This window comes from Equus quagga, chromosome 6 (genome assembly GCF_021613505.1).
Source record: "Equus quagga isolate Etosha38 chromosome 6, UCLA_HA_Equagga_1.0, whole genome shotgun sequence".
NCBI classification, from domain to species: domain Eukaryota; kingdom Metazoa; phylum Chordata; class Mammalia; order Perissodactyla; family Equidae; genus Equus; species Equus quagga.
The window spans coordinates 95,854,309-95,881,643 of NC_060272.1; the positions used below are offsets into that span (position 1 = coordinate 95,854,309).

General features: G+C 40.8%; 1 protein-coding gene across 4 annotated transcripts in view; it reads left to right on the plus strand.

Annotated features, from left to right (window-relative positions):
• The window catches only part of PRUNE2 (prune homolog 2 with BCH domain), a 242,365-nt gene that overhangs the window by 99,438 nt on the left and 115,592 nt on the right, over window positions 1–27,335 (plus strand). The window lies entirely within an intron of this gene.

The window sequence follows — 27,335 nt, forward strand, 5'->3', positions numbered from 1 at the left end:
TGGTTCTCTCTGCCCAAACCACACCCCTTTGGGGCCCATGGAAACGAACTCTGCAGCCCCTCATTCTTATCGTCCTGGCCACGCTGGGACTTGAGTCTTGATCTACCTCAATACCCCATGTCTACACCGCTTCTGCCCATGTTCCGTACGGGGAATAGAAACACTAGTGTTGGCTACTTTCTCAGACCCTCTTTGGGAAGTGAGCACAGGTCAGTGCTGCTTCTAGGTGCTCAAACCTCTGTGTGTTCCATTGGCTCCCTTCCCGTCCTCCTTCTCCAGAGCCCAGCCCTTTCTCGGGGTCCTGTCTGCATCTTTCTCAAGGTCTCCCAACATCTAAGCTTCCTTTCTTCCCTTTCTGATTCTTTTCTTTTCCCTCAGTTAGGTGCTTCTGAGTCCATTCTGGGGGCACGGTGGTCGGGTTCGTTGTCTGTTCTTCCATGTCTATTATTTACTCCTTGAGTCCTTTGTCTGTTACTCAGTTGTATCACCTTAGCCAGGACAAATAGATGCTCCGTGATCTACTTTTATGAGACAAAACCTAGAGAGTTAAATGAAATACTGGGACTGAAAAGCATACTGTTTACGACATTAAAATTCTATTACAAACTGTATCTTCTACTTCTCACGTATGTACTGGAAAGAAAGACCGTATGGGGAAGACCTTGCCTTCATTTGCCTCTAGCTAAAATGTCGTTGACTAACACAAATTCAGAAGCCACCGAGGAGAGCTGGGTTTTCCCTGGTCAGGTCTTACAAAGGTGGAGTGATTTCTTACACTGAGGTGAATGCCTGATCCAGGATCCAAACAAAGCTTGTGGAAAGCAGAAAACTGATTCTGAAGGAAACATGTCCAACACTGTAATTCTGTGGTCTTGCTGGAAACGTCTTTGGAGCCCAAACTTTCCACATAAGCAAGGAGCAGTCTCCTTGTGGAGGTAAAAGTCTAGCTCTTTTTCTTTCCTTCCTGAGTTGTTCATTTAGAGTGACAACTAAAGCTAAAAGGAAAGGCATTTTGTCTCAGAAATAGGAATGTCTAGATGTAAGACATGAATTTGTGGTTCTCTAAATATTTGTTCGAACAGATTTGGACAATCTCCTTCAGACCCCTTACCTATACTATACTTCAAAATAATAGTAATATAAAAGTAGAGGAATTGTTTTTAAACTTGAACTCCAAATAATAATAAAATGTACTGTTTTTGATTTCAAAAAGTTTGATCAATAACTCTTTCATTGTACTTGGAAGCCTCATTAGATTTCTAACCGTGTTCTTTCTCAAACGCTTGCTGGATATGATTACACTCCAAATAAACTGAACAGAATTAAATTAATTCAAGAATAAAAAAAATCTATTTCTCCTTGTGTGTCTCAATCTGATATTTGCCATATGGGATGCTCAGCATCACTCTCGCAGCAGGCCTAATTTATGGCAAACACACATCCACTTTCAGTGAACACGGAAAAACACAGCCTTTTTCTCTCATTTCTATAAGATCAACTATGGACTTTTTTCTTTGCTTTGTTTGCACTGATTCTAATTTAATTAAATGCAGATTTAATAGGGGTGGGAAGTGGTTTGCCACTTGTGGGTACAAGAAGAATATCAATGACATCAAATCGTGTCTAGGGGGATGGAGAGAATCAGGAAGATTTAGCACGGCCTGCTTCTTAGATTCAAGAATCCAGATATCAGAGGTGACTGATGAAATGTTCTGATGTTTTACTGACTCGAAGATTCCCCATTGCCAACTAAGGGTCATTGCAGCTAGAAGCTCTGCAGTGCTCTATGGATGACTTGTCACTATTTATCTAGCAATTCATTCATTATTTCAATAAACAAGGCCCTATGCTAGGCATGGAATTGCTAAGACACAAAGACATGGCCTCCTTCGGGTTGCTACCAGAAGACAGGCAAGATTTTAGAAAACCACAATAGAATAAAGTTGAGTACTTACTTGGACTGTGAACAAAGTCATCCAAAGCATGGGTGGTTCAAGGAAGGCTTTTGGAGGAAGAGAAGCTTCAAGCTCTTGGAACAAGGACTCCTTATCAGTTCTTCCCTCCATCCTGTATTTTACTGTCCCATCTGGAAGGCTCATGTTGCAATTTTCCAAGGAAATTTTTCTTAACTAAGAAGTAACCCTATCTCTGCTAACTTTACTTTTTGACCCTGTTCACAATTTTCACATAGATATTATTCTTCATAAAGATGGAGTTGCACATTTATCTATGGGCCTTGTTAGCAGGGAATTGAGCTCCTCTCAGCAGAATGCTGCCCTGCCCCTCCCCACCTGAGGCAGCATTAGGCACCACAGAGATGCTTACTGAAGACTTGTAGACAGTTGTCTTTGGTTGTCAGTCACCTGGGGCTTCCAGGACGTGAGAGGACAGGGAAGAGCAGAGGCCCAGGCAGCAATGGTGAAGCAGAAAAACCTCCTCTCTGACTGGAGCTGTGATCTCACAGCCATGAGCATGTGGGAAAACCTCATGGGGATGCTTGGTCACTCAGTTGAAGAGCTCTCTATCTTGTTCCCAGGTAGGCTCCAAATGGAGGGCCTTGTAGATATGCTGCATATTCCAGTAGTCTTTTCTGTTTTGAATGTTGCTGATTCACCAAGTTCCATTTGCAAAGGGAAGCCCCACATTGGAGTCCCGTAGAGTAACAATTTTTATTTGAAAGAGGGCATGATTGCCTGGTACCATGGGAAGACCACTGGATGAGAAGCTCGAAGTCTGGGAGTTGAGTCCTGGCTCCACCACTTACTAGTGCTACGAACTCCAGCAAGTCAAAACTTCTCTGAGCCACATTTCTTCTCCTGTAAAATGGGAATGATAGTGATTGCTCTGGCTACATCAAAGAGTCGGGAGGTCTGATGGGACAATAGATGTGAAGGCCCTCACGAATGGTAGAACACCACCGTCAGTCAGTTCAGCCTGCTATAACAGAATACCATAGGCTAGACGGCTTATAAACAATAGAAATTTATTTCTCACAGTTCTCAAGGCTGGGAAGTCCAAGATTAAGATGCTGGTAGATTCAGTGTCAGGTGAGGGCCTGCTACCTAGTTTACAGACAGCCATCTTCCTGCTGTGTCCCGACATGGCAGAAGGGGACGAGGGAGCTCTATGGGGTCTTTTTGGTAAGGGCAGTAATCCCATTCATGAGAGCTTCACCTTCGTGACCTAATCATCTCCTGAAGGCCCCAGCTCCTAATACCGTCACATTGGGGATTAGGTTTCAACATATGAATTTTAAGGGAGACACAAACATTCAGTTTATAACAATCACCAAAGTGGATGGGATTTTTTGGAAGGTGAGGGTTTGTGATTTTCATATTAGCTCAAGATGGCAATGTACTTGGAAGGGGCTTGTCTTGAAGCTGTGCATTCAACATATTTTTCCATAGAGATGTAAAAATGTCAATTGTCCATCTGAAAATATGAGGATGGAAGCTGAAGGAAATTATGAGGAAGCCTTAAACTCCCACTAGGCCCGTCTTTGGGTCTCCCCTGGGAGAGAATGTCTTCCAGGATTTTCTACTTGCTCTTCCCAGCAAGGCAGAGTCCGAACAGCTATCTGAACTCCATCTTGAAGCTTTTATACACATCTTTTCCTGAGATTCAAAACATCAAAATAGAGACTCAGATTTGGGATCTGATTCATTGAACTAGGTGAACCAGACCTGTTTGACGACTATGAGCCAAGAAATTATTAGTTCCTCTGTACTTGCAGATCTGAGTTTTGCTCTATTATAAGATTTGTGATCTCTGTAATCTCCAATCACCAGGTGTAGCCTCACTCAGGTCGTCATCTTCTTCAAATTGGAATAGTCATAATAATGAACACATGGCAAGACATTAAATTGTGTCAAACACTGCTCTAAGTGCTGTCTGTGCATTTGTATAATACTCACAACACACCGTCATCATCATTGTCATCAACATCCCCATTTTACAGATGAGAAAGATTGAGTTTTTTCCCAAGGGCACGTGACTAGTAAGTAGAGGAGCTTTGCGACCCAGGAAGTCTGGCTCCCAAATCAAGCATTTGACCGCTTTGCCTCAGGAAGTTTTACTAAGGAGAAATAAGAGGTTTGTGACTTTAAGGTCCTGTGTAATAATTATCAACTGGATTCTTAAGATGTTTTTAATATTTTTAAAATAATACATTTACCTATGCTAACTCCACCCATGGTAAGAGATGTGTCTCTTTTGACTGGAATAGATCTGGTTAGTGAGTTAACATTGGTTACTTCATGCTGTTCTGACTCTTATGTTTTCAGTAAAAATAAAGAAATTACTAATTAGGAAATGCTGTGTCTCTTTAGGAGACCAAAATCTTTCAAAGAAAGGGGTGCTTTGCTTTCTGAGGCTCTCATGGTCTATTGCACAAATATTATAAAGTCAGGCGAGGGCACAAAGTCCTTTAGTTGCTGGTGATGGCTTTGGAGGCCAGGGACTCTTGAGAAGAATCTTGAAGGATGAAGAACCAGGTGGAAGAAAGCACAAAAGTCATCCTACATAGAGAGTGTTTTGAGGCCACATGTGAAAAAGAAAGCATAGTGACTGGAAATGGCAAGAAGCTGCTGGGTGTTGCTACAGTATAAGAAGAGCGGAAAGTTGCAGTCAAAGGTGGGTAGATAAGGAGAAACTGGGCTGTGAAGGGCCTGGGGCACTATGTCATTAGATTTGGCTTTCTCTTACGGGCAATGGGAGACTGGACTAGAGAGGGGGAGTCTAGTAACTGTGGGGACATTGCAGGGGCCATTGCCGTAAACAGGCCAGGCTGGAGCTGCTGAAGGTCTGAGTCAAACAATGTCTTTGGCTGTGGAGAAAGAGGGATGAGAGTGTGAGATGTGTGAGCTTTTCTACATCAAGAAAGAAATGAACAGAAATTTGTAAGAGGGAAAAATGAAACATAAACAAAAAGAAGATAGACATAGCAATGATCGAATCTCTAAAAGTCAGCAATAAGGATAAATTTATATTAAATTGAATAAATTGAGAATAAAATAGATTTTATTTTATTCTATTCCAAGAGAATAGAATAAAATTATCTGTTCTAAGAGAAAAATGATTTATTCTAAGAGAATAAAATAAGAAATAAGCAATATAACAATGTAATCTAATAATAAAATAAAGGGAATAAAAACCAAAACTCTCTCCAAACTATCACCAACCTCTCTTTGGTGATAAGAGAATCAGAAAAGCTGTAGCAAAGAATCAAAGTGACACAGTGTGCCAAAACAGTGTATAAAAGAGTAATTTGGAATTAGGATTTTGCAAAAAGAAATTTTCAGCAAGTTTAAAAACATGATGCAATCTATACAGAAGTTGAAATATAATGAAATACACCTAAAATTTACACATTGTAAACCAATGTGACTTGAAAACAAAATTGGTAGGACAGATAAAAAGTGTGAGTTTCTAATTGGAATTCTCAGATATGGCAAACTCTGTGACTGCTTGGTAAAGAGGGGAGGTAAGGAGGGCCCTGGGGGCAGGGAGCATCTCAAGTATTGTCCCTGATGACTTTGAAGGCCTAGAAGCGATCCTCTCCATCCAAATTGTGTAATCAGTCATCCTTCTAGCTTCAGCGACTCTCTCTCCTCAGACCTTGCGTGTGTGTACCACAAGGAGCCACTGGGTTTCTAATTTGCATGACTCCATTGAGGATCATGCTGTTAAGTGCAATCAGTAATAAAGGCAGAGGAGTAAGTCTAGGAGGCAAAAGAATGAGAAGATAATGAGTTTGGTTTGGAGTGTTTTGAGTTTTAAATTCTTAAAGTTCATCTAAGGCAATATAGCCAATAGGCAGCATGTATTGAAGATAATAAGTCAAGTCTGGTCATTCAGGTTAGTGGTGGGAGTGGAAACAGACTTGAGAGTCATTGTTCTTGTGGAGAAGGATGAAGTAACAGAGTGAAGAGAGTATTGGTAAGTAATGTGTTGGGAGTAAATATAAAGACATGGAAGTAAAGGCTAGAAGCTAATGTGTGTCACAAAAAGCATCCAGAGATGGCCAGAAGCTAGTACAATATTAGGAGAATTAAATTCAAGACACTGGGCTCATTCGTTTAACTCTGATGGACCGAGCTCCCTGCGTTGGGCCCTGCTGTTGGCTGTGGCTCATACAGACAGGGACAGTGATTTTTCAAAGTTCTTTCTACCTTTGTTTCTTTTGACCAATGTGAGCTTAAATCTAATATTTCTTTGAATCTCTGCGTTCGTATCACTTAGAGTTCTTTTTTCTTCCCTATGAATATCAGTTCAAACCAAACCTCCTTCACTGCACCATCAATGAACAAAGAGGGATGGAAGTTCAGAGATATCTGTGGGAGCACCTGAGCTGTCTGAATCCTTTCCAAACCTGGTAAATGATTCTTAAAAGATGTGAGAATTCAAATTCTGGCTTCCGCTGAGAATTGAATATTCCCCAAACTGCCTGATGCACAGCCCCAGCTGAGACCTAATGCAAGTATTTTGCTTAAGAGAACTCGCAAATGCGAGGTGCTTCTAACAATATGTGACAAGCAGTGTGTAGCCGATGGTAGGAGTTAGATTTATGCATATTGTGGTTGTCCATTTCCAGCTGCTTTTGTGAAGTCAAACTTTTTTTATGTTAACAGATCACATTATTATCACATTTAGTGGAGAATAATGAGATATGATGGTGATACATCATTGGCAGCTCATAGCGCCATTTGAAAACATGCTTGTTTTGAAGTCTGCAATAATGGGTCAAAGAGAGAGAGGGACACTCTGACACGCACACAGCCACAAACACAGCTCTGAACAGCTAGTCCTGAGTAGCTCTTTGTAAATGCTTTATTACCAGGACTGAACCTCAACAGTGGCTCACAGGAGCGCCCTATTTCTTCCAATTAACTAAGAAGATAAAGATATCTCAAAGTTGAGATAAGTGACCAGTGGGATTTGCTAAAATTCTGAAGAGCACTCTGTATAGAATGAAATGGACAGACTCTACCTTCAGGAGTTAGCGTTGCATCCATTCTGTGCAAAACTTGTTTGATGTTGTGAAAACAAACATATAGCTCACCCAGATACTATGGGAATCACAGAGAACACTGTAGTTGCCATTTGGATGGTCAAAGTATTCTCTACAACCAATAGTCTATTCTCTCTTTCTCTCTGTGTCACTCCTCTGTCTTTCTTTCTCTCTCTCTGTTTTACCCTTGGAGGAGTGTGGATGGAGAGAGAAATGAAGTATATTATATAGGATAATATAAGGTTCTCTGTCTTTGCCCCATACCCCAAGCTTAGGAGCATGCCCTGAAAACATTCCCTCTGTAGCTCTTGCATCCCATAAATTTATCTCAACCTTTCTAAATCAAGCTATACTTTCAGCATGTGTTACTTCCTGTGATAATGAATCCTGTAAGTGGCCCTATTTTGCATGAGGTGAGATGTTCTATTTATTGAAAACTTCACATCATTCAAAATTTAGAAGATGAGGAAGAGCCTCTTAGGCAGAGGGAATAAGGTATGACTGACAAGTCTGGGGAATTATAAATTACAGAGATTTTGTGTGAGCACATGGGAGCGGGTGATGGCAATGACAAATGAAGGTAAAGAGATGGAGAGAGGCAAGGTGATGGAGAGCCTTAGTGCAAGGCTAAGCATTTGAACTTTATTCTGGAAGGAAACAAAGGGGAGGGGTAAAGGACTCAGTCATCTTTGGATTGTAGAATGCCAGTGGTGTCCCTCAGGAGTTTCCATTTGCAACACTGATTACTTAAACCTAAAAAGGTTTGCATAAGGATGTAGAAGATAGAACATGTAATTAAATTCCCACAGCTGCATGTGAATTGAATTCTTCCGGGTAAAAGACGTTTGATCTGGTGGATAGTAAATGGAATGACATTTTGAGGTCTTGAAAATGGGCACAAAAATAAAAAATGAATTTCAGTATGGACAAAGGCACTTAGGATGATAGCGATTAGATAATTCACTCCATAATCATCATGCTATATGCCATGGAATATAGCCCCGGGAAGGTCCTGAGACTCAAGTCAGATTGTTTATCGATGCCTTGGGTACTCTGCTTCAGGAAATAATAGTCAACCAAATAATGGATAACAGCATGAACATATTTGGTCTTTGATCCAAATAGAAAATGTTATCCTATCAATGTAGAAAGGTCATAATATAGATCTGGGAACTAAACATTAAAAATGAATGTGGCTAGATATATGGAGAATGTTGGGGCCAGATGGAGCCTTAGTGATCAAATGTTATGATGCCTTTATTTTGCAAGTTAGAAAATGGAGGCTATGAAATATGAAATGACTTGGTCATGGACACAGATTAGGCAGCAGGGCCAGAATCCTGACATTCTGACCTGTGGTTATTTCCTCCCCTGCTTGCCCACTTCATGGTCAACACAGGATTTAATTTGGTTTGTTACATGTCTTGTGAAACCATCCAGATTTTCTTGACTATTTCTCTTGCTCATTGATAATGCTCACTTAATGACTGTATTTCAAATTCTGACTCATCGTCAAATAAACATCCACAACAGAACACATTTTCTGTTTACCCTTTAAGGAGCACGTGAATTTATGTTCTAATATCCTTCCCCCACAAGCAAGGATTAGGCCTAGGGCAAGGCTGGTTGATGTCCCAAGATGGCAGCAGTGTGCCTCTCCCTGAGATATGAGAAAGTGAAGGACAAATACAGAAGGACGAGGACCAAGCCAAGGTAAGGAGTCCAGACTGTGAGGGGAAATCCAAGAGGCCAGAGAGACCCCAGGAACCCGAGCACAGAGAAGGAACAGTCCATTCTGGGCGGGCAATGACCTGGAAGTATAGAAATGAGCAGAGGAAAACAAGGCCATTAAAAATTTCTGAGGAGAAAATCAGGTGCTCAGTGTTGCTTTATGAAGTAGTTATTTCTGTGTTTCCTTTGTGTTTGTGTGTGGAGCATTTAAAAGGGCTAAGAATGTGCAAATACATGTCACTGTTCAGACAGTGTGTTTTCGTCTTGCTGTTCCTAGTTGTAACATCAGTTATCTCAGCTCTACCAGATGTGTGGCCTCAGTTGGTAAAGTCCCTCTTATTTCCCTCCTGGAAATGTATGGCACCATTTGAGGTGACAAATGACAGACGTCAGCATACCCTAAACTTGAGTTGGGAGCTACACATGATGTCGCAGGCTTCTGGGCCTCACAAACACTCTCTCTGTTTCTTCACTGAGCACATAGAATGTCACTACTTATCTCACTGGGCTGTTGGCAGGAACAAATGAAGTAATCTTTGCAAAGCTACTCTCTCAGTGCCCCGCATGTACCTGGCCCCCCACCTGGCGTTCTCTTGAGCTCCCCTCAACAGATCCCACAGGTCACAGGACTTCTGGTTAAGGAATGCATAAACAGAAGCAGCTGATGTTTATTAGGTGTCTGCTTTGTTTCTGGCTCTGTGCCTTTCTGTTTAATCAACACAATACCTACTATGTGCACTGCTTTGGGCATTTTAAAAGAAACCAAAGAAATATAAGACACATAATTTGGAGGCCTAAGAGAGATCTTGAGATCATCTAATTCAAGGCCCTTGTTTCATAGTCCTAGAATTTTTGCTGAGGTCACACAGCTAGGTAATAGCAGGGCCATGGTTAAAAGCCAGGACTTCTAGCTTCCGGTCTGGTCCTCATTCTCCCATGTACCTCAACCCAGCCATCAAGACATCCAATAGTCTTTGGTGCATTGACTACTCAGAGAAATAGTATAATTGATGGTAATCCAGAACTGCATCACTGCTGAGACTCAGAGTGGACTAGCTTTTTGCTTATTGACCTTTGGTGTTTATTGAGACACTAAATATATGTGTTATAAGTCATTAGGATGTAAGGCAGTCATACCCAAACCAAGCTATGCTGCTTGTAACTCCAAAATTGTATTTTTACTTAACATACTCATATAGAACTTAACATGAGGGAGATACTCTTCGATGGGTTTTATAAAAATCAACTCATTTAATCCTCATAACAACTCCGGGAAGAAGTACTATTGTTATCTCTACTTTTCAAATAAAGAAAATGAAGCATAGAGAAAATAAGAACTTTCCCAAGGTCATATAAATATGAAGAAGCAGAATCTGGCCTGAGTTCATGCTCTTAACTACTCCACTGGGCTGCCTCTCTAGATTATCAAAAATGCTGAACATTCCTCCCAAGGAAGGGCATCCTTTCATTATTCTCTCCCTTTCTGGAAGTTCTCTGTCACTTCTCCTCCAAGGGGCTGAAGTCCATTTGGGCTTTCCTGACATTTTCTATGTCTCTGATCATCTTGCCTGCTGGTATCCCGACTCCAACATCTCTGTTTTCTTTGCTATACACTTAGGTTATAGGGAATTACAATCCAGTAGGGTAAAAGGTAAAACACCAAGACAGTTTAACTAGCTCCTTCATCCACACTGTATGCTATGTGCTGGGTACTAGGGATTGAGGGAGTTAGAACATACACAGCTCATGTCCTCATGGAGCTTTCATTCTAGTGGGAGAGCTAGACATTACACAAATAATCATGCAAATAAATATATACTTCAAACTAATGTAAGTGCTACAAAGAAAAATATAGAGTGCTGTTATAAGAAAATGTAATAATATGACCTAATTTGCATTAGGTGGGGGTTGTGTAAAACCTCCTTGAGAAAGTGATTTTTAAGCTTGTAAATCAAGGATACACTATTGTAGGAGAAGACTAGGGGTAAGAGCTTTGTAGGCAAAGAGAATAACCAGGCAAAGACTCTGAAGTAGGAAATAGATTGGCACATTGGGAAACTGACAGATATCCCTTAGGAACTGAATGGAGAGTAGTGAATGTAGGGAGGTGAGTGGCCTGGCATAGCTGAAGGAGTGCTTGAGTCAGATCATGCAAGCCCTTGCAGGCCAGAGTAAACACTAGATTTATTGGATTTTATTCTAAGTGCAATAGAAGCCATTGGAGGACTACAAGGGTTGGGACGTGGGAAAGAATTGATGGGAAGTAACAACACAAATAAAGAGAAGGACTAGAGGCTTCCATCATAGACCAAGAGAGAGGTGACAATGACTTGAAGTAAGATGGGGCCAGTAGAGCTGTAGGTTTCAAATCAAGATATACTTCTGAGTTATAACTAACAAGATTTGTTGATGAACTTGCCGTGGCAAGTAGGGAGAAAAAAATGTCATAGATAAATCTTAGCTGTGTAGTGTAAAAATTTGATGGATGTTCTGGATTATTTACTGAGATGGAAAACACTGGAGGTCAAGGGGCCAAGACACCCCAGCTTTGCAGTGCAGTCTGCGTGACCCTGGGCAAATCCACACATAGATGGCTCCGGACCCGCCGGGAAGCCGACTCCACTGCAGCTCTCAGTGGCTGTCTGTGTGAACAACTTCTCACGCCTAAAAAGACCCATCTTTGTTTTAGCTTCATCTTGTGCTTTGGTTTTAAATGAATCTTGGATACAGGTGGCCAGACAAAATAGTCTCTCAACTTTTCTTGCAGTTTCGGATTTTTTATTTTTGATATTTTTCACTCCTCTCTGCAAATTTGTTCAATTCTGAATTAGTGGTGGTGGGTGACTACTTCATTATTCGTCTGGCTGCTAATCAAATAAAAGATAGAAAATATAATTGGATCATGTAGTTATCACAAAAGATTTTATTTTTTTCTGGATATTACATAGGCCTGAAGGTTTATTTGCACCACTTTGGGAATCTCTTTTTATGCATTTTTGAATGAGAGGCTAACAAAGATAACTCCTTAAGAAAATACCGTTATTTTTCCTAATTGTGAAATCAAGGGTCCTTGTCCAAAGATGGATTTGACTAGATACGAGAAGCTACCTATTGTTCCAGCTTAGTCCTTGTCATTTCCTGTAATAGACTTGGATTTTATCAGCAGCCCTCACATGATTTCTTTGTGAAAAATATTTCTCTGTATAGAAGAAAGTTTATCATTTGGAATGTTTAATGCAATTATATTGACATATGGTGATAATGGGATAAAGCATACGGGTTAAAGGTTGCGGGAGCCATGGCTTGGCAATTAGCGATGTAAATGAAACATTCATTATCCATCATGCTGAGAAGTTGATGAACTGTACAGTAAATCTGAGCCCACAGTCAGGACTGAGATAAGTCATTTCAGACAATACAGTGGAGTATTTATGAGCACCAGGGACAATGTTTCAGATTCCTGTCATGGAGATTTCTTTACCTATTAGTTTTTGTCGAATAAAGAGCTGACAAAGTCCAAGCCACAGTGCTTTTCTTCCACGGGAATAAATATGAGATTCTAAAACTTTCTCTTCAAATGAAGCATTTTGAGAGCTTAAGTGACTAGATGTTGACAATTGATGTTTTCCATAAAAGTCCATTCCATAAAAAAGATGTCTGATTATTTGTCTTGAAGGAGAGTTTTGATGTATTTCAAAATAGAACCTTGATTTTGGAAGAAAACTATCCATTTAGAGATTTCAGTCTTTCCCCAAAGAAACTTAATCCTGCAGGTTGGATTGTGGAGAAGTAACTGCTATTTTTCCATTTTCCACCAAATGACTAAGGGAACATCAAGATATTTCAAAAAAAAGGTAATGTCTAAGCTTTTTACTTTCCCCATTTAGTTATCTTGTGCATATTCTAAAGTATTTCTTGTGAATGTGAGTATTGCCCATCCAGAATAACCAAATCTACGTCAATTTTATGTTTTATTGAAACCAGTTCTTAAGTTTTTAAAAACAATTTTAATCATATAAAATAGTATCTTCAAAAATGAGAAAGAATCATTGGAGAAATGTTAAAACTTCATTTATTTAAGATAACCAGTGATGCAGATAGTAAGCCCAAGAAGTCAACTGGAAGGCAGTGTTGTTTGGCTGTCGTGTTCAGCCTTTTCCCAGAACCAGAAATACCTTTGCTAACAGCTCAATTTGTTGAGGCTTAAGTAAGGACAAACCAGGCCATGTCAAAGCTGGGAAAGCTGGTAATAGTCACTCTAACATTTCTTAAATTTAACTTTATGCCATTTCTCAATTTGACACCATACATGCTAAGCCAGGCATTGTTCTAAGTATGTAAAGTGAATCATCTCAATTCATCCTCCTAGTAGTCCAGTGAAGTAATCATATTATCATCCCACTTAATGCATGAGGAACCTGAGGCTCAGAGGTGAGAAATGATGGTCCAGTCATCCAAGTCACACAGCTGGTAAAGATCTGGGCTGACCCTCGGATCAAGACCTGTGCAACCTCAAAGTCCTCATCAAGCCACTCTGCACCTCAAGCTGATCTCCCCCACCTCCAGCGATCCCATCATTCCAATTTTGCTCCAATTCGGGGGCCTTCTTCTCTTCATCATCAGGCATCCAGTGCCTTCCAGTTTTTAATTGTCTCCCCCTATCGAACCAGAAACGATTATCCTTTAAGACTCAAAGAGAAAATCGTGCATGCCAATCAGTGAATTTGTTGAATTTGTTGTTCCACATTCTTCTGTGGGGGTGAAAGACTGCATTTCTGCCTTAAGAGAATGTTGGCTTTCTTTTGAAAGGTTGGATCAGGTCAGTTCTCTGTTCAAAAACACCAGTGGCCCACAGTGATGCTCCTCAGCCTTGTCTCACCTAGGAAACTTAAAACATTATATTCTCAAGCCTATCTCCAGAGATTCTGATTTAATTGGTCTCGGCTGGGGCCCAGTCATTGGTGTCTTTAAGAAGGTTTTTAGGGTGATTCCAATGTGTGGCTGGGGTTGGGAACCCTTGGATGAAAGGTACACGATCAGGTCCCCTCTAATTTCATCTACTGGGACTTCCTCTCAACCCCCACGCACCCTATTATGGACATGCTGACTTCTTTGCTGTTCCTGGAACATGACAAACATGCTTTTGTCTCAGGGACTTTGCACCTGCCATTCCCCTTTGACTGGGACACTGTTCCCCCAGATATCTACATAGTTAGCTCTCTGAACTTACTTCAGTTCTCTGCTCGAATGTTATCTAAACAGTGATTGCTTCCCTGGCCACCTTTCATAAAATAATTCTCCCCTTCCTCCTGGTATTCTCCATCTGCCTTATAGATTTTGATAATCTATAATCTATCAATCTATAGATTATAATCTATCAATTTATAGATTATAATCTATCAATTACCTTGATAATTCTTTGTCTGCACTGTCCCATCACAGCTGACATGTGACATACTTACTTGCTTATGTATATATCGTGTCTCCCCAACGCTGGAATGTAAGTTTCATGAGGGCAGGGAGTGTGTCTGTTTTCTTCACTGCTGCACCCCCAGTGTCTAAAAGAACGCCATGAACAGAAGAGCGGCCCAACAAATATTTATTGAATTGAATAAATGAATAAATTTGGGAAGGAGCAAAGGAGGCCCTGGGCCTGAAATTCATTTTTTCAGTCTGTCAGCAAACTCCACTGAGTGCCTTCCGTGTGCTGGGCTCCGAGCTCTGCACTGTGGACACCATTTCACGGTGCCCAGTGTACCAGGCTCAGGTGGAGAGCTGGTGAACGCTCTTGCTTGCTTCCATGGCCCTCGACATTTTTCTGCCTTCCTGCATTCCTGTGCTCCTCACACTCTCCCTCATAGACTCTCCCTTTTCCCCACTGTTGGAACAGCGTGGTGTGAAAAAGCCTCTCTACTAAAACTGTGGTTGGCACCCTCTCCCACTTCGCAGGGTATCCCTGAATACTTTCCCTGACCTTTGGTCCCTGTAGTCCAAGAGGCCTTGGGCCATTGCATTTCTCCTCATTTGATCTCTGCCTGCCTCCCTCATCTCTCCGCCATACACCCTCATCTCTCAGCAGTATACACCCTCAAGGGCTATGGGGCAGGGAAGAACGGGCAGGGCCCTGCAGGAAGCTAACTGGATGGCAGTGCGGTGGCAGAGGTGGGAACCTGACCCAAGAAGAATAGTCTTGAAGTGCCAAGAACCTCAGCTGAATGGAAGAAAGATCCGGGCCCTTTTTCTGCTTGTGTGATGGCAAGGAGAAAGACAATTCAAGGCAAGGCTTGATAATTCCTTAAACATACAAAAAACCGCTTCATGGAAATGGGAAGCGTTACTCCAGGAGACAGAACTAGACCCAGCAGTGTACAGTGTCTCAGGATCACAGGCTTTGACTCAGTTTTGGAAGTCCTTTTATGCCGCTGGAACTGTCTAACAATATAATGAATTACGCTGGTTCCCTTGTAAGAAAGTGAGGTCTCTATTATTGGGGACATTCGAAGAAAGATAGATGACCATCGATTATATAGATTTGCTATGTAAAATATTCCAGTGTTAGCTGAGGGTAATCCAATGTGTCACTAAAGTCTTTCCGTCTTTAGAATGCTGTTAATCATTGATTAACAAGATATGAGAAAAAAATCTATGACCTGTATGGAAATTATAGTATTTGTGAGGAGTAGAGGAAAAATAAAAATTTGATTTGCTGGTTAAAATTGTATCGCTCTTTTGGACTCAATATTTCTTGTTAACTCCCATGTGATAGTGTTATAATTTTATATGCTGATAACTATAAGTTATATTTGATTACGACAGGGAATTATATTCAGTCATCACACTTTGTTGATTATTCAGGGGGTTCCTCAGTCCATCGTGTAAAAAAAAAGTCGGAAGGAACAATGACCAGAAAAACAAAGATCCTAGTAATTTTGGCCAGTAATCAGGACTAAACTTCTGAAAGTGTGGAAAAGAGTACTTATGAATCCATTCTGATTATTCACACCATTGGGCTCCTTGTAAAACAGCCCTACATGTTTCGCTGAATCAATATGTCATTTGTATGTACTGAATCATTAATTTTTTTCTCATGAGTTGATTACTCTTGGAAACTGGAAATTGTTTTTCATGGTTATGAAGAAGTGATGTTTGAAAGTAAAATCAGCGTTTTTATTCTTTTCTCTCCCAAAATCTGGTACCTGGAAAACTGATTTGAATTTCTCGAAAGGAAATAAGAGAATGTAGAACTAGGAATTTTCCTTAGGAATGGAGATAAGAGGAGTAATGATAGTCACAGCAGAAGTGGTTGGACCTGGTGTTGGGCTGAGCCAAGAGGGAGAGAAATTGTGTGAGAAATGTACTTGTGTCACTGGTCTGAAGACCAGCTCAGCAGTCCCCGTGCATTTTCCAGAAGATGTAAGACTTAGGAGGATTTGGTTGAAATAGGATGTTATAAAACCAAATTTACACCCAAGAAAACGTCAGGAGTTCTACGGCACATGTGGGGAGATAATACCCCTTGCACACCTGAAATATGGGCAGAGGGAGAAAATGCTTTTAAAAATGACCAAGCATAAAATGGTCATCTGATGGCATTGTTCCTCTCTGTCATTGTGAAGAGATGCGTTCTAGCTGAATGTTTCATCTCCAGCCCCAACATCATAAGACTTGACTATTTTGTCTTCCAGCCTTTCACACAGGTGTTCAGTGAACAAGATCATTTTTTCTCCATAGAAACTTGATTTTCTGTCTACTCCTACTCAGATCAGTTTGGCAAATGACAGACAGACTTTTTTTTCCTCTTTGGGACTGAAGCATTGTTTTTATAATTCGCTAAGTGGTCACGGTGTGCCAAGAACTTGATGTAAATTCTCTCTGTTTCTTACAACCTTTCTGTGGAGTAGACGTTAGTGTTCCCACTTTCCAGATGAGGAAATTGAGGCTTGGGGACAAAAGTCAGCTGGTAACAGAATTCGAACTCATGTTCTCTGTCTCTAAAATCTATAACCTCTTCACCACCCAAAGATGCTAGATCCCACCTGGTCCCTCCATTTTTAACTTTTTCCTTAACTTTTGGTTTCGCTCTGGTTTAGAGAAGTGAGCCTAGGCTTTTCCCTCCACTCTGCCGAGGTTTTGAAGTAGATAATCTAGTTGTTATTTGAAACAATCCAATTATGTTTAAAAATATCTGTCCTTTCCTAGCCCTGCAGACTTGAAATAGATCTGCTGTCTTCTAAACAGCCATTTCCTCTAATTTTCACTTGCCCCTTCTTTTTATAATTCCCATTTCTCTACTTCCATCAATTACTTTCCACCTTCTTTCTGTGGGGTTATTTTTACCAAAATTAATTAACACATGGGGTCTCCTAAGTAAGTTTCTTTGTTGTTAAATTCCCTTTACCAACCAGCTGTAACATAGGAACAGGTAAGAAGTGATGCTGACATTATTATTGCACATATTTATATAAGATATATTAGTTTGTATGTGACATTACTGCAGGGTGAATGTATGACAATTAGAAAGCCAGATAACGTGAATAAAAAATAGATTGTCCAACATAGATCAACCTTTCTTCCAGTTTTTCATTCTACCATCCTTGCAGGGTTTACAAAGATCTCTATTTCTTCAATGGACCAGGTTTAGGGGTGCCATGGGTTGTTTATTTCATTCCTTCTCAATCAGTGCATTTATTAATTCAAGGCTTTATCTTGAACTGGATGAATTCCAACAAAAGGCCACTTTGATAAAGGAAAACTAACTTGGGAAATAAGTATGTGCTTAAAGTAATAGAAACTAAGGGAAGGTGGTAAGATCTCAGATAATAAATTCCAATTTAAGAAACAAAATAAGTCAGATGGGGAAAGACAATTACCACATGACTTCACTCGTATATGGAAGATAAATAAACAAACGTATAGATACAGAGAATAGACTTGTGGTTACCAGAGGGGAAGGGCGTGAGGCGGGGCAAAAGGGATAAAGGGCCACATATGTATGGTAATGGATGGAAACTAGATTTTCGGTGGTGAACGCGATGCAATCTATACAGAACCGGAAATATGATGTATATCTGAAATTTACACAACGCTATAAACCAATGTGACCTTAATAAAATAAATAAAGAATGAAAAAATAAGGGGGGGAGAAATTATATTGTTGATTTGATTTCATTTTTGTTTCTTAATATAAATTGTTCCTTTTCCCAGAGGGGAGGGTTTTGGAGCAAATATGAACTTTTCCAGTTAACGGACAAGGGCAAAAAACGACTTGGTTGTACTTCCCACCTTTTGGTAAAGCCACTTAGTTTTTGAAGTCCCACGTGTGACTGCCTATCAGTAATTTACATGGTCAAAAGTCACGGTTAGCCCTCCCCTGGGAGAAGACTCTTGCAAAGTCACAGAGGCTATCTTTGGCTTTCCTTTAAGAGTTTGCTAGAGCTTGGAGATCGAGTTCCCAGAGTTTCAAGACTATGTATGAACTATCACAAGTGATTGGGTGGGCTCAACCCATATCTTGCTGTGGTTACAGAGGCCCCAAATGACTATTGTAATTTTTTTAAATAATTAAAGTAAATATTTTTGACAGGGGCTGGCCCTGTGACCAAGTGGTTAAGTTTGTGGGCTCTGCTTTGGCGGCCCAGGGTTTCGCCAGTTTGGATCTTGGGTGCAGACATGGCACCTCTCATTAGGCCACACTGAGGCGGCGTCCCACATGCCATAACCAGAAGGACCCTACAACTAAAACTACACAACTATGTACCAGGGGGCTTTGGGGAGAAAAAGGAAAAATAAAAAAATCTTTAAAAAATAATATTGTTGACAAAGTGATTGTGATTATTGAGCTAAGAGAACCTGTCCCTACCAGCAGCTCAGAAGCCCTGGGGACTCTGTCACTTCTGTCTGTAGTGGGCACTGCGTCTGCTCAAGGAGAAGCATTGCATTTTGGTGCCAGGATCGGGGAAATACAACAAACAGACAGAAACCTCTTTTCCTGCAGCAGGGAGCAGAAGGGAGGCCTTTCCCAGTTGAGCCCTTGGCCTAAAGCCAGAGGTAGAGTTCAAGGATTCGTGGGTTCAAGGCACTTTGTGTTACGCCAAGTACTCTATTCTCAGACTTCTTGTGTGGCAAATTTGTGGCAATGTTCCTTTGTAATTAGCATCAATATAGTCAAAGCATCTTAATGAACCCACTGAGTCGCATGCTGTTCATGTTGTCCTGTCACAAAGGGAGCATCCATGCTGCCTTGGCATCAGGTAAGCTCGAGTTGCTTTTCCTTCCTCACTCAGCACGCAGTCTGCAAACCACACCTGAGTGGTCTGTGGTCTTCGAGGGCAGTACAGGACCATGGTGGCTTCTCCCCTCAGGAAGTGATGGGAAAAAAACGCAGAGAGCGTTAGCAGATTCTCGGGTCTCCTCTTCAGCCAGAATGACATTTAGATTTGGTTTTCCTGTTTCCTGGTTCTCGCTGAATTTTCTGAAAATCAATTTGCCGAATGAACATTCAACAACTTTTAAAAATAATGTGATTTACCACAAACTATTTTGATGTATATATTTTGCAGTCATTCAAGAGTCAGTTCAATGTTACCTGCACAGCATCCTTGAAGACTCTACTTAAAATAAACATTCCCACCTTGCCGCCCAGTGGTTCCTCACCCTTGACTCCGTCTGTATTTTCTTCATTGCGCTTCTCCTCATGTGACCTTGTTGTGGTTTGTGTTTGCCTCCTGGCTAGCGTGCAAGTCTCCTTGAGCAGCAACTTTGTTCATTTCTGTAGCTGTCACTTGTAGAAGGGTGCTGAGCACATAGTAGGACTTCAATCAATCTTCATTGAATGCTTGAATAAATAAGTCATATTTAACAGCTTTGGAGGGTTCAACTTGTTAAAACAGGGATGTATTCTATAATTAAGATTTTTGACGAAGTAAAATGTTTTTGGTAGGAGGAATTATGTGAAATAAAGACTTACAAGTTCTTTTTTTTTAAAATATAGCATAAAGTCCTTACAGAGTCTCACATCACACAAATACCCAGTGATTCATGACTAAATCACAGGGAGACCCAAATTACTTAGGTGATAAGAAATTCAAAGGAAGTGGGCAGAGTAGAGTGAGGTGAGTTACAGATTTTTTTTCTGAAGTGAGTCTTTTAGAAGATGACTTCAACTTCAATTTTCTCTACAAGCCAAAGATAAGAGACCTGAGAGGAAATGAGAAGTGCTAGCTGGAGATAGAGACTTGGGCGTCATTAACACCAACATGCTAGTTCAAGTCCAGAGTCTGAACAGCGTTCTGAGGAAGAGAACCATCCCTTTGTGATCCATCTCTGCAGGCAGCAGTGCTCGGCTGGTCACAGTGGGGCTGGTGGGGCTGGAAGGAGATGGGACCACCTTTAACCTGCCACTGTGTTGCATGTAGCTGGTGGGCAGTTTCCAAATCATGGAAGAAAGAATGCAGAAGTTCAGAGAAATGTGACTGTACAACTCGTCGTTACCTCCAGCCCCTCTCGCTCTTTCTGGAGCCTAAGCGAGGAACCATGGGGATTGGGAAGCCAGAGAAGATGAGAGTAACAAATGGTGGGGCTGAGAGGTAAATGGGACAGCGGTCTGAATGAATACAGGAGCCAATGTCTCCTTCCGTTAGCCGGGTTTTTATACTACTGGTAGAGTTGTGCTGGGAAGGCTGGATTCATTTTAAGACTCAGGAGAGAATGTGTAATACATATAGGGAAAACTGCTGAGTGTTTAAGATTCCCCACATTAGAAGAGGAGAAAGAACAGAAGTCAGCAAAAGAAGCAGGGAAAGAATAATGAGAGGGTTGTCATGCTGTCATAGAAGCTAAGATTCTGGAAAATATTTTTTTTTAAAAAGAGGTGATCAGGGGGGTCAAGGGCAACTAAGAACTGGAAAACAAGAAGAAAAACCATTCTATTTTAGTGGATCATTGGTGACTCTAGTCGATAGTTTGAGTAGAGGTGAGAGTTTATGCATTTGTTCAACAGACATTTATCCATCGATAAGTATGTGCCAGACACCATCCACCACTGGGGAATACAGCAGTGACTAAGACAGGTTAGAGCCATGACTTCAGGTGTGGTGGTGTTGATGGAAGTAGACAATAAACCATAAATGAGGAAAACAAGGTAATTTTGAATAACGATAATATGTGTGTGTGTATGAACTGAGAGTGACAGTAGTGAGGTGGGGCTGGAGGACAATACTTTAGACTGGATTAGGTAGCACTCTAGAGAGGAACGCCTCACAGAGGAAGTGGTGTTTGAACTCCCTGCAGGGCAAGAAGAAGCCAGACATGAGAAAAACTGAGAGTAGAATATTACAGGCTGAGACATGGCAAATCCAAGGGCCCAAAAGCAGGAACAAGATTGACATATTCAAGAACAAGAAGCCCAGTGCAATTGGACCTCAGAGAGTCGGGGGGAAGTAGTACAAGATGAAATGAGAACGGTATGTAGGGACCAAACCATGTGAATGAAAGCAGGATTCCCAAAAGAAATGGGTGGGAAGGCTCATTGCGAACATGATCCATTCGTTCAAGAAGCTTAATTTGGCAGAGAGAAATAGAACGTTAATTGGTTCAGATGCCCAATCTAATAGTATATGTTTTATTTGAAATAAAGGAGAATTGTGTGGCCTTAAAGACAAAAAGGGAAGAATTTATAAGGAAAGAGAGATTTGACTCCTTTTCTTTCAGTGACCATTAGTAATCTATTGTCCCCACAAAGCACACAGCCACCCCCTTGATCCTGGCATTAATCTCACCAGATAGGCTTTGCCTGGGGGGTGAGCATATGGTATCCCCTGAAACTTTCAGCTCTTCTGCTTAGAGCTAGCTTGTAAAAATCAAGAATGGTGATGCACTTAGATTGGTGTATTTATTCTGACATTTAAAACTTTTAATGTCTAGGCTTGGATCAAGAAATTCTTTTTTCTTTTGGTGAGGAAGATTGGCCCTGAGCTAACATCTGTGCCAGTCTTCCTTTATTTTGTATATGGGATGCCGCCACAGCATGATTTGACGAGGGGTGTGTAGCTCCACACCTGGGATCTGAACGCTGAAGTGGAACATGTGAACTTAACTACTGTGCCACTGGGCTGGCCCTTTGGGTCAAGAATTTTAAAGCTGGATCTTAGAGGTCATTTAGTCTAACCTCTTCATTTTACAGGCAAGGAAACTGAGACCCAGAAAAAGATTGGTTCAGAAAGCTGAACAGTGATTGTGGAGACTTGATTCTGTCTCTTAATTCCTGGCTCAAATGCCTTCTCACTAGTAGGCTGTGCCTTCTACATTTGAAGACTCAACCCCCAGGGATGGATGGATGGGTTATTCATTCATTTATTTATGTAGGAAAGATTGAACAACCACCAGTCAGACACTGTGCTCATCGCTAGAAATGCAAATATAAGAGCTGTTTATAGTGCCTGTCTCCGCTTCCTCATGCCCCTTCTTCCCTCACTCTACTCCAGGCAGGTTTATAAACCCACCACTCTATTGAGACTTCTCTTGTCAAGGTCACCAACAAGCTCTGTTGTCAAATCTAAGGGTTATTTATCTTGTCTCATATTTCTTGGCATTTCAGCAACATTCAAAATAATTGAGTACTTCTTGCTTGCTGACAACCACTTTATCTTGGCTTCTGTGACATGATTTTCTTCCAGATTTCTCTCACCTCCTAGAAGCTCCTTTTCTATCTCTTTTGCTGGCTCTTCCTCTTCAGTTTAGCTGCAGAATATTGGCGTTCCCAGCTTGCTCCCACTCGTGGACTTTTCTCTAACTCCATGCCCACTCCAGGGGATCTATGTCAATGATCCCCAAACGTTCCTCTGCTGCTGAGTTCAGAACTTATATCTCTAACTCACCTACTTGACATCTCCATTTGAATGTCTAATTGTTGTCTCAAATTTAACATGTTCTAAACAGAGCTTTTGATGTTTTCCCTAATTCTAACACCATTCTCACATAACTCCAAACACTCTAGCACCGTTCTTCTCCTTCTTGGTAAATTCATTCAACTGCATTTAAACAAGTGTCTTCTATATTCCAGATAGATCTATTCTAGATACTGGGGATATAGTGATGAACGAAATAGACAAAAGTCCCTGTCATCAAGCAGCTGACTTGCAGGGAGAAAGATTTCATGGAAGCCAAGCAAATGACTTGTTCAATCCACAAAGCCCTGAGCCCACCCGCCACCTCTCACCTCGGCCATTGCAGTAACCTGACTCGTCTCCCTGCTCCTACTCTTGTGCTGTCCAATTTCTGAATACCAACCCGAGTAATTTGTATACTACTCAAATATAAACACAAATTTTAAGTTGGACACACCTCTAGTAGCTTCCCATTGCTCTTGGAATAAAATCCGAACTCATTCCCATGACCCACAAAGCTCTGCGTCGTCTAGTCCTTCTGCCGCTCAGATCTCTCCTTTGCTCTCTTGGCTGCAGCCACACCAACCTTCTCCATTTCTCTAACCCACTGATTTGATCTCAAGCCCTTTTCACTTGCTGTTTCTTCTATCTGGAATGCTGTGACCCCAGAATTTGACGGAGCTGGCCATTTCTCATCATTCAAGAATGTCAACTCAAATATAATCTTATCACTTCCCACATTTCCCAAATTAAACCTCCCTTCCCCCTCATTAGGCTGTTTCCCGTCACACTATGTTGTATTCTGCTTGGCAGTATTTTGAAGTCTTCTTTTAAATATGATAAACCCAATTGCTTTACCACACATGATACATAATGTTATAGTTCCAAAGTAACATTATTTGGTTCATAATTTGTGAGTTGTTTTTAAATTGCACCTATCGTCAATACAATAGCCATAATTCCATGCAAAGCTATGAAGTATTCTGAAAGATAGATAGGGTAGATGGATAAATATATTGCTGTTTGCAGTTTATAAGTTTTTTTTACTTTGATGAATGTTCTCAAGTCAAAAATTGTTGAAAGAAATATTTTTTAATTATTTGGTGAAAATTGCATATTTTTGTCAATGTTTTCTAAAGACTTTTATTTTCCAATGGAAATTCAGAGCCACCTAGTGACCAAAAATAAAATGTCTAAAATAGAAAAACAGAACAAAAAAACTTGCTACCAGAAAAAGAGAAAACCAATCATTTGACCCTGGTTTTCAGTGCCCAAGGATAAAATTATATTCAGCTCAGGTCCACAAAATGAGAGTTCCCACAAATTCAATAGAATAAGTCTCTGGTTCATTTGGGAGTTAAAGACTCCAAACATAGACTTGAGATGGTATGTATGACTAATGTTTACAATGTTTTAATGCAAATACCACTTTATCAAATAAGATGTGTCACCTACGCTAGCTACTATTCCTCACGGTCTCATATCCTCTTTCTTTCTTTCTTCCTTTTTTGGTGAGGAAGAATTAGTCCTGAGCCAACATCTGTGCCAATCTTTCCTTTACTCCCTATGTGGGATGCCTCCATAGCATGGCTGATGAGTGGAGTAGGTCTGGACCCAGGATCTGAACCCATGAACTTTAACCACCAGGCTATGGGGCCGGCCCCTCATATCCTCTTTTTTGATGATGTATTCTACACTGGAGCAGTTTACATATTTTATCTCTTGAGAAGAGAGAAGGGGGGAGCGTCTTACAGGAGATAGGGCCAATGGTGGAAGGAGCGAGGAAGGTATGGGGCAGCGCTAAACTGCCCAGCTGAGGCTTCTGATTCATATTCATTATTGAGTGTAAGAATTCAGACAATTCTCTTCCATTTGGTTTGATTAAATTCAGCGAACCTCTGTTGGCTCTTGCTATCTACAAGTTCCTTGCTAGGTATGGATCTGGTGAATCTAAGGTGTGTTTAGAGAGCCAATGTGTTCAGCGTGGTTGAAGTAGAGTGAGTCTGGAAGGACATAATAGGAAATGAGGGTGGAGAAGTAAGACATAGCCATGATGTGGAACACTGTGACACGTGCTACCTTTTGAGGACTTTTTACTGAAGTCATGGAAAGATTTAGGAATATTAATCTGGATGCACCATGCAGGGTAAAGAGATGGCAGGAAGAGCAATAAGTTTATTCCGATAGTTTTGGACAGAAGTCATAAGCATACCCCCAGAATTATCAAAGTCCGAAGGGAACCAATGGTCAGACAAAGAAGAAGAATCTTTATACTGATATGGGGGAGTAAGGGGACATATTATCAAGGGTGACTCCAAAATTTCTGCCCTAGATGATGAAGAAAGAAAATGATACCAATAATGGAAATAAGGACCCTAGGGAAGTAGCTGGTGTGTTATGGGGAGAGTATGAGTTTGGTCCTGGATATCCACTCATTCAGAGAAAAGGTATGGGGTGCCTGCTCTGTGTGGGTGCTGAGGCTGCAGTGACATCAACAGGAAAGAGAAAGTCAGCTCCACTTCCACACCAAGGGGTCAGATGAGATTCAAGTGACAAGTTCTTTGCTGAGTACATCTTACTTTAGTTAATTTATTTAAAATCCATAACAAGTCTGAGAGGTAATTATTACCAAATTAATTGTACCAAGGAGGCAACTGAAGCATACAATGATGAGTTCACAGTCACACAAGAACTCTGTGACAGAGGCAGGCTTCAAATATGCTGTTTCCATGACACCTCTTATGGTTGTCTTCTGGGAGGAAGACCCAGACGGAGAGGTGAGCAGACAGAGCCTCTATGTGGAGAGGTCTACCTGTAGCTGGTCAGCTCAGGGGCCTCTAGCTAAGAGAGGCTTGTTTCTTCCAATCTGGAGTCTGCTTCTGTAGCCTTGCCTTGCACTGGAGCAGAGCGGGTCTTACAGTTCTTTTCCCTATCTGCCATGTCCCGATCTGCTCCTTCCTGAACCCTCTGAGCCTTCCCAGGCTTCATTGCCTGGACCAGACCCCTGGTCAAGGCTGACCACGGCATAGAGAAGGGTCAGAGCCTTGGCTTTGAGTTCTCAGCCATTTGCTACCTGTGATTTTTTTTTTCTGGACAGATCATAGAAAGTCCTTGGGGCCTCAGCCTTCTCATGTCTAAAGTGGGAGAAATGTTACCTGCCCATCAGGATGCTGGGGGTTAAATGAGATAATGTGGATAAAAGCACTTTAGGTGGATTGTAAAGTTCTATGGCGTGTAAGATGCCCGCATCCCTTCCAAATACCCTGACCCAACAGAATAATCATTTCCTCTCCTTGTAATTCCCGCTTGATTCTCCTGCAACCCCGCAGCACTAATCCAGCAGACCCCCCAGCACTAGATGGCAAATACTGAGATTTATGCATGTGGATTCCTCTAAAACGAAACCAACAGTACCCATACAGGACAGACAGTTCAGACCTACCTAGTTTCATCAAGCCTGCATGTCAGTAAGTTCTGTACAGCTTGCTCCAAGAGGCCCCGTGCAGTTTTACACATTAATAATGTCAGAAGTATGAATACTATCAATTTACAAAGAACTGCATTTGCCAGTGTAATGATTTTCCTTTCTTTCACAGTTATTTAGTTTTGTAAGTTTTGAGTAGTTTTGCAACTTTACATTTTCTTTCAATCTCCTGATTGAAGATCGCAAACATTAACTGTTAGCTATTATTTTTTAATTAAAAATTATTTCATTTTTAAAAAATTATTAAAATTATTTTAATTAAAAATTAATTTTTCCTCAAATTTGCAAAACTAAACAAGTGTAAAAGGAATAAAAATAAGCTTCTAAATGATGTTTTATGTACTTTTAAAAATGTGTACTTCTGAAGTCGTTAAAGCTTAAAACTGGGCTAAGACTTTTGGGATATATTATATTTATAAACTAATGCCATTTTTCTTGGATTTTCTCAAAGCATGGTCCATGGATGACTCGCATCGGAATCCCCTGGAGTGCTTGTTAAAATGCGAATTCCTGGACCCTGCCTCAAATCTCTGGGGTAGGTGCCAGGAATCCACATTTTAAATGCATTCCTTAGGTGACCGCGGATTCATGAACTAATATTTATTTTCAATGCTATAATCTCTTGACCATTCCACAAGAAACACAGCTTTGGGTTTCATTAATAAAATTCTCCCTCACCTCAATTCTTATCACAGTTATTATTACCAGTTGAGTCCTTCACTTTGGCAGTGATTTAGTGGCATTTTCTAGTATTAATCATCTCCAGCAGAAAAACTCAGAATGGATTATATGTCTGTTAGTTTCAAAAATTTCAGTCTTAGTCCTAGTTTAAGCCCATTACTCATTTACATAAAAGGCAGTTTTCAACAACTGACATCACTCAGAATGGAGCCAAGCCATCAATAAAAGCTTCTCTTTGAGTTTGCCAGTTGCCAGTGTTTATTCTGGCAGTAGTCAGTACATTTAAATATTAACTAATTAATCTAGCTTGTAATATTCGCTGTTGGTTTCATTGAATGAGGTGGGAGTGGGTCAAATCTGCAGACCATTCACAGTCTCCAAATGCAAATAAAGTAGCATTTGTTTGTAGGTGGAACCAAATGATTATAAATGAACGCAGGCAATCTCCTGGGATTGGACATAAAGGTCCTGTAAACGGAGAATTGTATCAACAAACAGCTGTTGGGAAAATACTATTATGCTGTAATAGCTGCTATTAAAATCCATT